The sequence below is a fragment of the Lonchura striata genome, chromosome 26 (assembly GCF_050655825.1).
Source record: "Lonchura striata isolate lonStrDom1 chromosome 26, ASM5065582v1, whole genome shotgun sequence".
NCBI lineage: Eukaryota > Metazoa > Chordata > Aves > Passeriformes > Estrildidae > Lonchura > Lonchura striata.
This window is the reverse complement of record NC_140728.1, coordinates 7,973,516-7,986,618: the sequence shown is the minus strand read 5'-3', so window position 1 is coordinate 7,986,618 and position 13,103 is coordinate 7,973,516. Positions and strand designations below refer to the sequence as shown.

At 55.4% G+C, this 13,103-nt stretch overlaps 1 long non-coding RNA gene across 2 annotated transcripts; it reads right to left on the bottom strand.

The window, feature by feature from the left end:
* Positions 1–2,925: 2,925 nt before the first annotated feature.
* On the bottom strand, positions 2,926–6,668 carry LOC146765304 (uncharacterized). Of its 2 annotated transcripts, none has more exons than XR_014950183.1 (2): positions 4,956–6,668; positions 2,926–4,478 (listed from the first exon to the last, which is right to left on the bottom strand). It is a non-coding gene; the product is annotated as an uncharacterized LOC146765304 (long non-coding RNA). The 2 variants fall into 2 exon arrangements; XR_014950182.1 differs by having other exon boundaries at positions 2,926–4,119.
* Between the last annotated feature and the right edge of the window lie 6,435 nt (positions 6,669–13,103).

The following is a 13,103-nucleotide window of genomic DNA, read 5'->3' as shown; positions in this document are numbered from 1 at the left end:
GATCCCAGCTGATCCCAGCCTGATCCCAGCCTGATCCCAGCCTGATCCCAGCCTGATCCCAGCCCGACCCCAGCCCAATCCCAGCCCGATCCCAGCCTGATCCCACGGAGATCTGCAGCTGCTGAACTCAGCAGTGTTCCCTGACTGCAACACCCCTGCACGTCCCTCCCCAGGGATGCTCCAGGCTCCCAGTTTCAGTGCTGGGGCAGAGGATTTCAGGGTGGAGGGGAAGGGCTGGAGGCGTTCAATGTGCCCAGTTCCCACTCTTCTAATGAGATGCAGTCTAATAAATAACTCAAGCCCCAAACAGAGTTTTTTTATCATCAAGGAATGAAGAAGCCTTGCAGCCTGGTTTTGGCCAGGCCATGCCTGCCTTGCACAGATTTATTTTACTGCTCTGCCTACTCAGAGCCAATGGCCTTAATCCCATCCCTGCTGGAGGGAGATCTTAGAGCCCACAAAAACTGACCTAAGATGTTCTTTTTTTCCCTCATCCCTGCTTTGCAGTATTGTAAGATGTGTTGAAAAGCCAGATAAGCCGAGGAGAGGCTTAGGAGGGGTGCCTGGGGTTCTGGGAATGGCTGAGCCCTGGAATGGTTTCTACTGGGAGCCAGGCTCTTCCCACCCTGAGCAGGGCAGGGGGGAATTTTCCACTGCAAAACCCCATTTGTCACCCACCCCAAATTGCCTGACTGAGAGCAGGGGATGGCATTTTCCCTGCTTCTCTAGATCCTGCTAGAAAGGAAGGTTTAAAGCAGCATCCTGGGAATGCCGCGTGTTTTCCCCACAGCTGGAAGAAAAACGAATGTATAAATGCAGAGTTTCCCTAGAAAAATCAATCCCAACTCTGCTGCCAGCTGCTGGGGCCACCACAAAGCCACTTGGATGTGGCTTCATGCCCTTGCCGTGGGCTTTTGAGAGCCTTTTAATTAGGAGGCAGCACTAATCAGGGCAGGAGAGTTCCCTTGATGGGGTGTTGCAGGGCAATGCCTGATCCCAGCTCCTGGCACAGCTGGGAAACCTGCATCCACCCCCGGCTTGCAGCGAGCTCTTGAGCAAGCAGGCTCGTGCCTCAGTTTCCCCATCAGGGTGTTCTCTCCTGGGGAATGCTGAGCTGCTGGGAAAATATCTGTAAAAAAAAAAATAAATTAAGGAGGTGTTTGTGTATTCTGCAAAAAGCAGCTCTGGGAGTCAGCTGAGGACAGTCTCAGCTAATTGGGAGGGGAGAGTTGGGTTTTATTTGCCTGCTAGAGCCCCGGGAAGGCTGGGCTGGCACAGGGCTGCGGGCACCGTGAGGGGCTGGCAGTGCCCACAGCCCCAGGACCCTTTTTGCTGCACCTCAATGTCTTTTTCTTGGAGAGATGACAGCAGGGAGAAGGAAAAACATGGTGCCGGTGTGGCAGCAAGGTTCCCCCCCCTCAGTTGTCCCCGGCCCCTTGGTGGGGACAGTTGGCTCCTTCCCAGCCCATGGCAGTGCCACGCGCTGAGCTTGGCACGGCGGAGAACACAGCGCTCCTCCCAGCCAGCTGGGGACCAGCGAGAGCCTTGTTTTCCTGCTTTTGCACTGGGAAAAGGGCATCTTGGAGAGGTGCAACAACGCCCCAGGGACCCGTCTGCTGCCTTTCGTGGCTCCTTCTCCATCCCCGGAGCGGGGATTTGCTCTTCCCCACCGAGCGGGTGCTCCTCGAGGGCTGAGACCCCCCCGTTACCTCCCCCATCCCTTTTATTTTAGCTGATTCATGGGATTTCTGCTCTGGCAGCAGCGTGTTGCTTTAAGCTGTTTACTCGAGTTCAGGAGGCGACAGCTCACAGGGTATTTTTAGCTCTCCGGGTAGCGGAGCGGGATTAAAATGCAGTCAGTGTTACAGACGCTGGGGCTGAATCAGTATTCCTGCACAAGCGTCTCCGTGCCAGCGTTTTCCATTGAGTGTCTGAAAAACCCAAGTTTCCATGGAGACCCAGCTCCAGGGCAACCCGTTTTCCTTGCAAAAATAATGATAATTTAAAAAAAAAAAAAAAGGCAGCAGGTAGAGAGCGGGCGCAGGGGCTGGCCAGGGGATGGCTCCAGGAGGAGGGTGGTGGCTGTGAATCCCAATCCCTTCCTGCTGGGATGCTGGGGCAGGAGGAGGGGTGGGCGTGGGTGGGAAATGCTGGTAAAGGTGGTTGGGTGTGGGCTGTGCTGCTCGATCCACCCCGTGCCCCTTTGGTGGGTTTTGGGGGGCTGGGTGAGCTTCCTGGGGGGTTTTTGCTGTGGAGGAAAGGGGCATTGTGATGCCAAGGTGGGGTTGGAATGGTGGAAACAGGAATTGTCACCCCCATCTTCAGGAAAGGGCCATTGGGATGCCAAGGTGGGGTTGGAATGGTGGAAACAGGAATTGTCACCTCCCATTTCCAGGGGCTTTGTGATGCAAAGGCTGGGTTTGGAATGGTGGAAATAGGAATCATCTCCCCCGTCTTCAAGAAAAGGGGCATTGTGATGCCAAAGCTGGGTTTGGAACGGTGGAAACAGGAATTGTCACCTCCCATCTCCAGGAAAGGGCCACTGTGATGCCAAGGTGGGGTTGGGAATGGTGGAAACAGGAATTGCCACCCTCATCTTCAAGAAAAGAGCATTGTGATGCTAATGTTGGGTTTGGAATGGTGGAAACAGGAATTTTCACCCCATCTCCAGGGGCATTGTGATGCCAAGGTTGGGTTTGGAGTGGTGGAAACAGGAACCAGGAACTGCCCGAGGATTTCCATGAGATCCATCTCGGGTCGTTTATGCCGTGACCAGCACCTGGGGTCCCGTATCTCTCCAGCCATGGCCCATCTCATCTCCTGGCCAAACCACACCCTCTTACCTTTAAATCAGTTTCTCACATACACCCGGTCTCACCTGAGGGGATGGGGAGGGGCTAATACAAACGAGCAAAATCTAACGAGTATCCAATATTACACATTTCATACAAGGAATGGCATGAATTCTGTTCACTACACATAAGAGACCCAAGGAGAGGAGGAAGGCTGCAGACAGACACGAGCCACCAAAGCTCTGGTGCAATCAGGCACTTCAAGGCCACGCTGTCCACAGCACAGCTCTTTATGTCCATCTTCCAAACCAGCCATGAGCAGCTGTGGTTGAACAGATTGCTCCATTTCCAAAGCAGAGTTTGTGCTTTGCCATCCATTACCTGGGGACAAATCCTGAAATCCCATCTGTGGAGCAGCTCACTCGCTTTCTCAGAGGTTTTTTCATTAGATTCATTAGGTGTTTAACATCCCATGTCCTCCGAGCCAAATCCGACTCACAAACTTGTACCAAACCAAATGATTTTTGCTGCGGCTCCTCTCAGCCCGATTGATTACCATTTCTGCCCAAGCAAAGAGAATGTCCTGTGGAAAGGCTTCTTTTGATCTCAAAACTGTTGTCATGGGCTTTTTTTAATTGAGAACCACTTCCACAGGCACTAATAGCTGCTCCCCCAGCCCTGCCCTGAGCTCAGCACGCCTGAAACTGTTCCTTTCCAACGGATTATTTTCCAGGATTGGAAACAGCTGACACGATGGGATTTCATCTCCATTCACAGAGAATTTCGGCAAACTTGTTCCTATTCGGGCCATGCTCAGAAAATGGGATGTTTTCCTTGTTCTCGGTAATAAAAGAGGAAAAAAGTAATTTTTCTGCCCACCTCCTAGCTTTTTGTAGTCTTGGAAATGGTGTCCTTCCCCATGGAGTCAAGGGGGTGCTCCCAGAGGCACTCTGGTGCTGGAGGGCTGCGGCTCAGCTCTTGGATCGTGGATTTGGCCGAGGTTTGGCACAGGTGAGGAAAGGGACAGCCCTCCCTGTGCTGCGGGGATGGACATTCCTGTGGGATGCACGGTGTGATCCGATCCCCTGGGAATGCTGTCACCCCAGCAGGAGTGTCCCAGGAGTCCCCTTCTCCCTGGGTCAGGACCACGTGCCAAGGATGTTCTCTGCCAGAAGCTCTGTGGTAGCCAGGGGCTCATTTCATGTGTGTCTGAGGCTGCATGAAACACATGCCCGGGCTGCTCCATTGTCAGCCTTTTTTTTTTCCCAGCTGGAGCAAGTCCCTGGCTTTGCTTCCTGCTCCCAGAAAATCATATTTGTGGAACAGCCTGCAAGGAAAACAACCAATCAACCAACCAACCAACCCCCCAAACCAAATCTGTGGCACTCCAGATATCCACTGACTTTATTTCAGTAACCTGGAGAAAGGAAGGTTTTTGCAGCTTCACTCAAAGGCTGCACTCAATGTTCTTGGAGGAATTTTCCCACCTCAGTGATTCTGTGATTCCCAGCAGTGATGGGAAGCAGGGATGGCCAGACAGGAACGGGCAGAGGTAGATGAAAAATCTGATGTATTTAAGCCCTGGTGGGGAAGCATTCTGCAGTGGAGCACAGAGTTCCCCCTTGAGCACAGAGAGTGCAGGAGATGTGGCCAGGGGAGGAGTGGAGAAGTCCAAGGAGCAGCTTTCTGTGGATCATGGAACACTTTAGGTTGGAGGGGACCTTAAATCCCATCCAATTCCACCCCCTGCCATGGGCAGGGACACCTTCCATGAGCCCAGGTTGCTCCAAGCCCAGTCCAGCCTGGCCTTGGACACTTCCAGGGATGGATGGCTGCTTCCAGCTGGGAGAGATACCATCTCCTCCCAAACTGGCAGCAAAGGGAAGGTCAACGGTGCCCAAGCAGTTCTGCCAGGCTGCAGCAGCTCCCTGCAGCATCAGCCCAGCACTGTCCCCTTTGGATGCGTTTCCACTTTCCCTGCAACTCCCCCGGCCCCTCCAGCGACCCCAACCTCCTCCAGCCCCTGCTTTGCATTTATAGCCACCACTTGCAGCTCTTTTTTTGTTTTCTGCTGTTCATTTAAAAAAAGGCAGCTGACACCATCTCTCTGTTCATGGAAGGGAACTATTTAGGGACACAACCAGTGGGTTTTGGAAAACTTACCATAACGGGAGAGCTGCGGTTCCTTCCAGGCGTGCGCCCTCCCTGCTCCCTGCCAGCCAGCTCTGCTCAACAGGACAGAGATGGGCTGTTAACAACTCCAAAAAATACCACAGAGCACTTTCGGAGCAGAATAATTGGGAGTCAGCTGCAGCTGGGGCTCTTCGAGTGCTGTCCCTCTCAGAGGAGGACGTCACATTCCTGTCACTGGTTTAAGTGTCCTTGGAGCCAGTCGGGTATTTGAAAGCCAGGGTGAGCTGAGGAGCTTGGCAGGGCTGGGATTTGTGGGGAGAAATGGCCTTTTAAGAGGCTGGGGCTATTAAACAACTCATCTGGAGCAGCACTTTGGAAGAGATTAAGGAGGAGAAGGGAAGGGGCAAGTTCCCCTCTCCGGTCTTGGCTGTGGTCATGATGGGGGGGTTGTGTTGTGTCTCTGCAGCAGAATGAGAGCTCCTGTGTCGCAGAAAATTATGGGGATAAATTGGGGATAGATGGTGAGGAACCCCCCTTGATGTCCCCCATCCTCTGCTAAAACCCCCAGGAGGCACCGTGAATTAAAACTTCATTTTTGTGGGGCTGCTGCTCTGATCTTGGGCAGCTCCTCCTGCCCCTTGCTTGGAGTTCTTGGGCTTTTGCTTCTAAATTTAGTCCTTTTGGGGCAGGATGGCTACGGAGGAGGGTAGATGATAGATAAGGAGGAGGAGAAGCACTTCTTTCTCCCTGGATCCTTTGTCTAATCAAAGGGAGCCCGAATTTAAAGGCTCCTTGTTCAGCCGACAGGGAACATCCATCATTAAAAATGTTCAAGGGCTTTTGTTCCTCAGCATCTCTTTGAAATTGCTGGCACTGACCAGGCTTGGAGCAACCTGCTCTAGAGGAAAGTGGCCCTGCCCATGGCAGGGGGCTGGAACAAGATGGGCTTTAGGTGCCTCCCTCCAAAACCGTTCCAGGATTCCAGGATTCTAAACAGAGCCTCGGCCGTGCTGCCCCTTCCCCTCCTCATCAGCCCCCAGGCAACAAACCGGGGACCCAGCTCCTAGGAAAAGGAATTTAAATCCAGGAGCTCCTTGGGCTGGGATCTCCCCACCCCAAAATGCAGCATGCAGTAGGAATTATCTTATTTCCATGTTCAGCCCCTCTCCCCATTTCCCTCTGAAACTGCATAGATATTACTGCAGCCAGAGAGGCATTTGGGGATAAACCAGGGATGTTTTCCTCTCTCTCGTGTGTAAGAAAGCAGCTGCTGGTGGGTATGGCCATTGTCCTAAACCAGTCCTAAACCAACCAAACGCCAAACCAGCGGGAGGGAGGCGATGCACGAGGGGTTCAGCTCTCAGATCTGCACCTCTGTCAGAATCTGAGGTATTGATGATTCTGAGATTGTAAAAGTCTCTGTCTGTCAGCCCCCTGCCAAAGCAGAAGCCATAATTGGTCTGTGCTGGTTTCCAGGTTGTTTATTCTGTTTATCTCTCACATGTTCTGCTGCCCTGCCCAGCTCTGTCCTGCAGGGCAGCGTGTGGGGCTCTGCCCTCAGTGGGATGTGACAAACATTAAATACCAGAAACTCCCTGGGCTGCATTTACAAGAACGTGCCAATATCTGTCACCTACGTTGGACAGTGTGTCCCCAGCCTGAACCAACAGAAAAATGCCAACACCACAGTGATACATGGAGGGCATGAAGAAGGAGAAAAAGGACAAGGCACACCCAATTTCCTCCATCTTGTCCCCTTTGGACCCCTCATCTAGAATCCCAAAATTTTACTTTTGCACCTGTGCCACACTTAATTATTACTTATATCAAACACTCAGAGCTGGTAATTCATCCTGTAAGATTGAAAACTCTTTTCCATGGACAGAGATCACAGCCAGTGTCTGTGGGGGCTCTGTCCAGGGGGGTTCCTGAGCCCTGCCAGGGTCCCAGACCTTCCAGGGCAGCCAGAGGGAAGCCCTGGATTCCCACACAGCTCCTGTTTGGGTCATGGTTTATTTGGTCAGACCCGGTTTTGTCCCCTCCCATGGACAGCTCTGGGGCAGGATGGGGCCGGACACTCTGCAGAGGGCTCTGCTGCGGGGGAGAGCTGCAGGCAGGGTGCAGAAGCCGTGCCCAGGCTGCTGCTCTCGGCAGATCGATGCTAAACTGATCCCGCTATCTGCGCTGCAGAGCCGGAACCGCCCGCGGGCGACGGGCAGCAGCGAGGGGTCAATGGGGATGGCTCCCTCGGTGCTGCCAGCTGATCCTAAAAGAGGTGCAACAAGGGATCCTCAACTCCCACAGAGGGCATGGAGCTGCTGTCGAGGGGAGGGCTCCTGTCTCTGGTGGTCACGGTTTGTGCCCGTCCTCAAAACCTCACTGGAGGGAGGAAAAAAGAATTTTCTTAGTGAGTTCCCTCCTCTGTGAGCTCCATCCTTTGTAAGCCCCAGACTTTAGTCTTGGCTCATCTCCCCACATTTCATTCTGCTTTTTCCCTCCACGTTTTCAGCCTGCAGGATAAAACCATCTCCAGAGCTGCCCTCCCCACTGTCCACCTCAACACCCCACCGCTGCTGCATTTCCACGCGATCACGCTCTTCCCAAGACACGGCAAGAACATTTTCGGGTTTTCTCCCTCCAGATGTCCCCTGTGGAGGATGCAGGTGGATGGGTTCTGCCTGGCCCGATTGAAATTCGGCGCAGCACACCCTGGCTGGCGACCGGCCCTGCCGCTGGAGCGGCCCCGGGAGCCCCGGCCGAGCACATGGGGCTGGGACCTGCTGGGCTGGGGGCTCATTAGCCTCATGGGGGAGAAAATTGCTGCGAGGGTGTCATGGTGGCATGGTAGTGTGGAGGAAGGGTTTTAGAAAGGCCTTGGGAATGGGGAACTGAGGAAAAGATACATTTATGTATGCCCCACTTTTTCGGGAAAGTTTCACTTCAGCATTTTTCTGTAATCCCTTTCTCCCCACCCCTGAGCAGTTCCCACTGGACCTGACCCCTGGGGTGGTTCTGATGTGCCTAAGCTGGACACTGTCTCTATTGTTTAGACCTTATTTCTTAATTTTGCTGTATAAAACTCTATCTGGGCAGCTTTGGTCCTTGCAACCGTTCAGGCAATACCACTGGCCTCTCTTCGTTTCTTTATCTCGATTCCTTGAGGCACACTGCCACTCGGACTGTGCCAACCCAGCCGTTGCCTGGTGGGCCCAGGGCAGCGGGACCACGGCAAACCCCGGCCCCGGAGGGGTCCCGGGGGGCTGGGGAGGGACGGGGGACAGCCACAAGTGACCCCCGAAAGCCGCACGAGGGGACAGGAATCATCCATCCCCTGCCGTGCCCGAGCAGGCTGGTGGGCACGGCTGGGAGAGCAGCGGATGCCAGCCCCAGCTCCTGCCACCGAGGCACTTCCTAGCCTCATTGAACTCCCAGATTCAGCTTTGAGAGCCCAAATCAAGGCTGCTGGCGCGCTCTGCCGCTTCCAAAAGGCTGCTTTGGCTTTCCCCTTGGATTCTGCTCATTTCTGTGGCTGGAAGAGCCCATTGTGTTCGGTAACTTTGACTTCCTGCGTTAGACAGGCCATAAAATGCTGCGTGGTGCTGAGCCTTATTATTAGCATTTATTACTGCGGAGGGAACAGGCTCGGCGAGCACAGCTCCATGGGTGGGGAGCTTTTTAAAGCAATCACCTACGGCCATGCAACCTGTTATGAAACTCTGCATAACCAGGATGAATTTGTTATGTTGGTAATTAGAGGAAAATCAACCTCTCTCGGCAGAGAAGAGCCCGGTGTGTTTGTTCTGGAAATTAGGGGGGTCGGCACGGCTGTTGGAGGTGTTCCCCCCCCATGTCAGGGTTGTTTTCCTCGTGCAGGTGGGGATGTGGAGGTTGGCAGCCCAAGGAGCCGTGTTGGCTCCTGTGATGCCTACCAGGAGCAGGGCTGGCTGCCTGGCTCTCCTCGTGGGCACAGGGGCCGTGCTGGGGTAATTCCTGAGTAGGAAAACGCAGTGCTGAACTCTTGATCATACCTTTCCTCATCATCCTCTGCTTTCACACCGTGCCCTGGGGATGGTCTGGGCTCAGAGCTGCTTCCTCTGCTCCTGCTGACCAAGAGAATGCTGATTCTTAGCACTGAAAGCTCCAGTCTGGGCAGGATCTTACGGTGTGAGTGGCTTGAAGGGCATAAAATGGGACCCACGAGGCCAAAGGCAGAGTGGGATTTGGTTCTGGGTGGAAGGCAAGAGCCAGGAGAAGCCTTAAGATAGGGAGGAGCTGTAGATGGGCACTGGAACAGACTGCCCAGGGAGCTGTGGAGCCTCTCTGGAGACACTCCAAACCCACCTGGGTGTTCCTGTGTCCAGGTGACTCTGCCTTGGCACGGGGGTTGGACTGGGTGATCCCAGATCTTCCAGGCCTGACCAACCTTCCCACCCTTCTGTAGTGCTGTGGGATGGGCACAGGGTGGGGGCAGCACAGCTTGGAGGGCACTTTGGGAGGAATTCGTGGCACCATGATTGGTGGGATGTTCCCAAGGAGCAGGACAGGAGCAGGATGGAATTAGCACAGGAGCCACAAAGGGACCAAGTCCCTTTGTTCTTCATCCTTCTGCTCCCTGTGCCCACCTCCAGGGCTTCTGCCCACCTTGGTCCTTCCCCGTGGCTGTCAGCTCTGCCCCTGCACCCCTGGGTGACAATGCCATCACCTCCAACCACACCAGTACGTGTCACCAGTCAACACCCAAAGTGACGATCTCAAGGGCTTCTGTAGACCAAAACTCCGTGCAAAGGGCTTTGGGGGAGGCTGGAATTTTTGCTACACCTGGAGATAATTTTCCTCCCTCTTGCATAGTGGTGCCTGGGGAGGAGAAAGGATGACAGGACCTGAGGAGCTCTGAGGTCCTGCAGCAGGTCCTGCAGGGATCTCAGTGCAGGGAGAGCGAGAGGCAGGAGGACAGCCTGAACTCCTGGAGACATTCAGACCAGCTTCTCTCCCCTCTGATTTGGTTTAAATTAAGCCATCTGGCCACATTAAATGGTAAATTATCTCAGCTGCTGCTCCTCTCCCGGTGGGAACAGTGGCCAGAGGGGAGGGGGAACGCTGGAGGGCTGCAGCCCTGGCCCAGGCCCCGAGGGAAATGTGGATGCCATGGAGATGGGCGTGATCTCCCCTTTGGTACCCGGGAGCCAGTCACCTGGGAAGATCACAGCCCTGCTCCACTGGCCTCGGGGGAGGGTTCAGAGCTGCTCTCAAATCCATCTAATCAGGTTGAGCGTGGTGTGCCCTTCCCTGTCTGCTGTCCTTGGGAGTCCTTCCCCAGGCAGCAGCGCCAGATCAAGTGATCAGAGTGGTCAGAGTGGTCAGAGCTCTCACCACGGTGCTGCGGCCTGGAGAAAGGAGGGGAGGCAGTTTTACCAGCATAGAGGGGCTGCAGCAGCCATGGGGAACGACAGCCCGAGGCTGGAGCAGGACCCAGATTAGCCCAGGATGGAATTTTTCTTTATCTCTGCCTGTCCCCCCTGTTGTTTATCTTCCTGGTTCTCCGGGGATGTCTTCAGCCTGCCCTGGGTGGGCACCCCTGGTTATGGGGAGGAACCCTCTTCTCTTTGGGCAGCTCAGAGGCTCCCCCAGACCCTGCTGGGGTCCCAGCTGGGTCCCCCCAGCATGGGCTGCCAGCCCCTGGCCAAGCTTCACTGAGAGCTTCACCCTCTGCCCCTGCCATGCTACGTGGTCACCTGTGCCAGTCTCATGGAATCCTGCAATGGTTTGGGTTGGAAAGGACCTTAAAGCTCATCCTGTTCCACCCCCTGCCATGGACAGGGACATTTTCCACTGTCCCAGGCTGCTCCAAGCCCCATCCAGCCTGGCCTTGGACACTGCCAGGGATCCAGGGGCAGCCACAGCTGCTCTGGGCACCTGTGCCAGGGCCTGCCCACCCTCCCAGGGAAGAATTCCTTCCCAATATCCAGGTATTCCTTTCCTCTGACAGTTTGAACGCATCTTCCTTTGTCCTGTCACTCCATTTCCTGGTGAGGGTTCCCTCTCCAGCTTCCTTGTAGCCCCTTCAGACCCTGGAAGGAGCTGTGAGGTTTCCACACAACCTTCTCCTCTCCGGGCTGAACACTCCCAGCTCTCTCAGCCTGTGTCACACTTAGCAACACACCAAAGTGCCACCTCTCCATCAGTGCAGCACCTGGGGCTGCACCAGCACCCCAAACCCACCCCCAAACCCAGCCCCCCAAACCCAGTCCCCAAACCCAGCCCACCAAACCCAGCCCCCCAAACCCAGCCCCCCAAACTCACCCCCAAACCCATTACCCCAAACCCATTACCCCAAAGCCATCACCCCAAACCCAGCCCAAACCCAGCCCCCCAAACTGTCCCCCCACACCCCGCCCCGTCCCACGCAGCCGCTGGCCCAGGAGGCCTCGGGCTGTGGGTGCTCATGGCCAGCTGCTCGCTGGGACCTCACTCACCACTGAGGAGCCGTGAGGTCTCTGCAGGGCTGTGCCAGGGACGTGCCAGCTGGGGGGACACAGCTCACTGTAAACCTCCCTGTGCCACCAGCAGCCTCATGGGGACAGCAGCATGGAGAGGGAAGGGCTGGGAGGCCCCGGTTTGCCAGGGGAAGGGATGGGAGACCATCAGCTCTGGAGTGGAAGAAGTGGGTGAGAAGAAAAAGCAACAGGAGGTAGAGGGGCATTGGGAGCTCCAAAGTGCCTCTGGGTGCTGGTAAAACTTCTCTGGGAAGGCAGGGAAGGGATGGATGCTGATCCTCAAGGGAGAATTTGCCCACTCCGGTGTCCCAGCGGTGCCTGTCCCCAGCTCCCCAGTGCCCTTGGAGAGCAGCCCTGCCCAGCTGTGCAGTGCTCACTGGGGCTCTGAGCGTGCCAGGCCCACTGACCTGCAAAGGGCACCCGCTCTGCCCGGGGTACAAGTGGGCAGAATCACAGAACATCCTGAGTGGGGAGGACCCGCCAGGATCATCCAACTCCTGCCCTGCCAGACACCCCAAATCCCACCCTGGGCACCCCTGGCAGCGCTGTCCAAACTCTCCTGGAGCTCTGGCAGCCTCGGGCCGTGCCCATTCCCTGGGGAGCCTGGGCAGTGCCAGCACCTCTGGGGAAGAACCTTTCCTGATCTCCAGCCTGAGCCTCCCCTGGCACAGCCCCAGCCCTTCCCTGGGTCCTGTCCCTGTCACAGGGAGCAGAGAGTGAAGCTGCCCCTCTGCTGCCCCTTGGGAGGATGTTGAAGACACCAACGAGCTCTTCCCTCATCTCCTTCTCCAGGCTGAACAGACCAAGTCCCCTCAGCCCCTCCAGACCCTTCCCCATCCTCGTGGCCTCCGTTGGATGCCCTCCAGTGGCTTCACATCTTTTTTACATTGTGCTGCCCAGAAGTGGCCCAGGACTGGAGGTGAGGCTGCCCTGGTGCAGAGCAGAGCAGAACAGAGCAGAGCAGAGCAGAGCAGAGCAGAGCAGAGCTGGACAATCCCTGCCCTGGCCTGGCCAGTGATGCTGTAAAGAGTGACCGAGGCCACTTTTCCTCCCTGGGCCTCTGTCCCTCCATCTCTCCCACCCCTCTCACACCCCACTGCTCTGAGCACGGCAGGAGCTGGGACTTGGCTCTGCTCCACGCCACGTGCCCAGTTCTGGTTTCCAGCACCTCTGGGTGTCCTGGACCTCCCCCAGGAGCATCTGGAAGTAATCCACCTTCCCAGAGCTCCTGACAGCCGGGCTGGCTGCTCTGAGGGTACAGTGGGGCCATCCCAGTGACTGATCAGGGCTTAGATCCAGAGTCCAGGTTGTGGCACTTGACACTCGCCTGATAAAATATTTTCTGAAGCTGTAGTGTCTCTTCTTCATGTCCTGGGTGTCTCCTGGGGTCAGATTCTCCCTCTGAGGGGCATTTTGGGACATCTGACCCCATCTGTACCTCTGTTTGTCAGCCTGAAGCTCATGGATGCTGCTGAGCTTCTGACAGACCAGGATCCTGAATCCATCCCAGATGCACTTGTGCTGAAATACAGATACAGGAGCTGATGGAGAATCTCCAGGACTGAATGTGCAACAGTACTTTCAAAGGATCCCAGCTGAGAAGTTTTACAGTGAGCCACAGTTTCCCATCCTCAGTTCTTCTGCCCCATCTCCCAGGCAGGATTTGCTGAGATTTTCTCCAAAG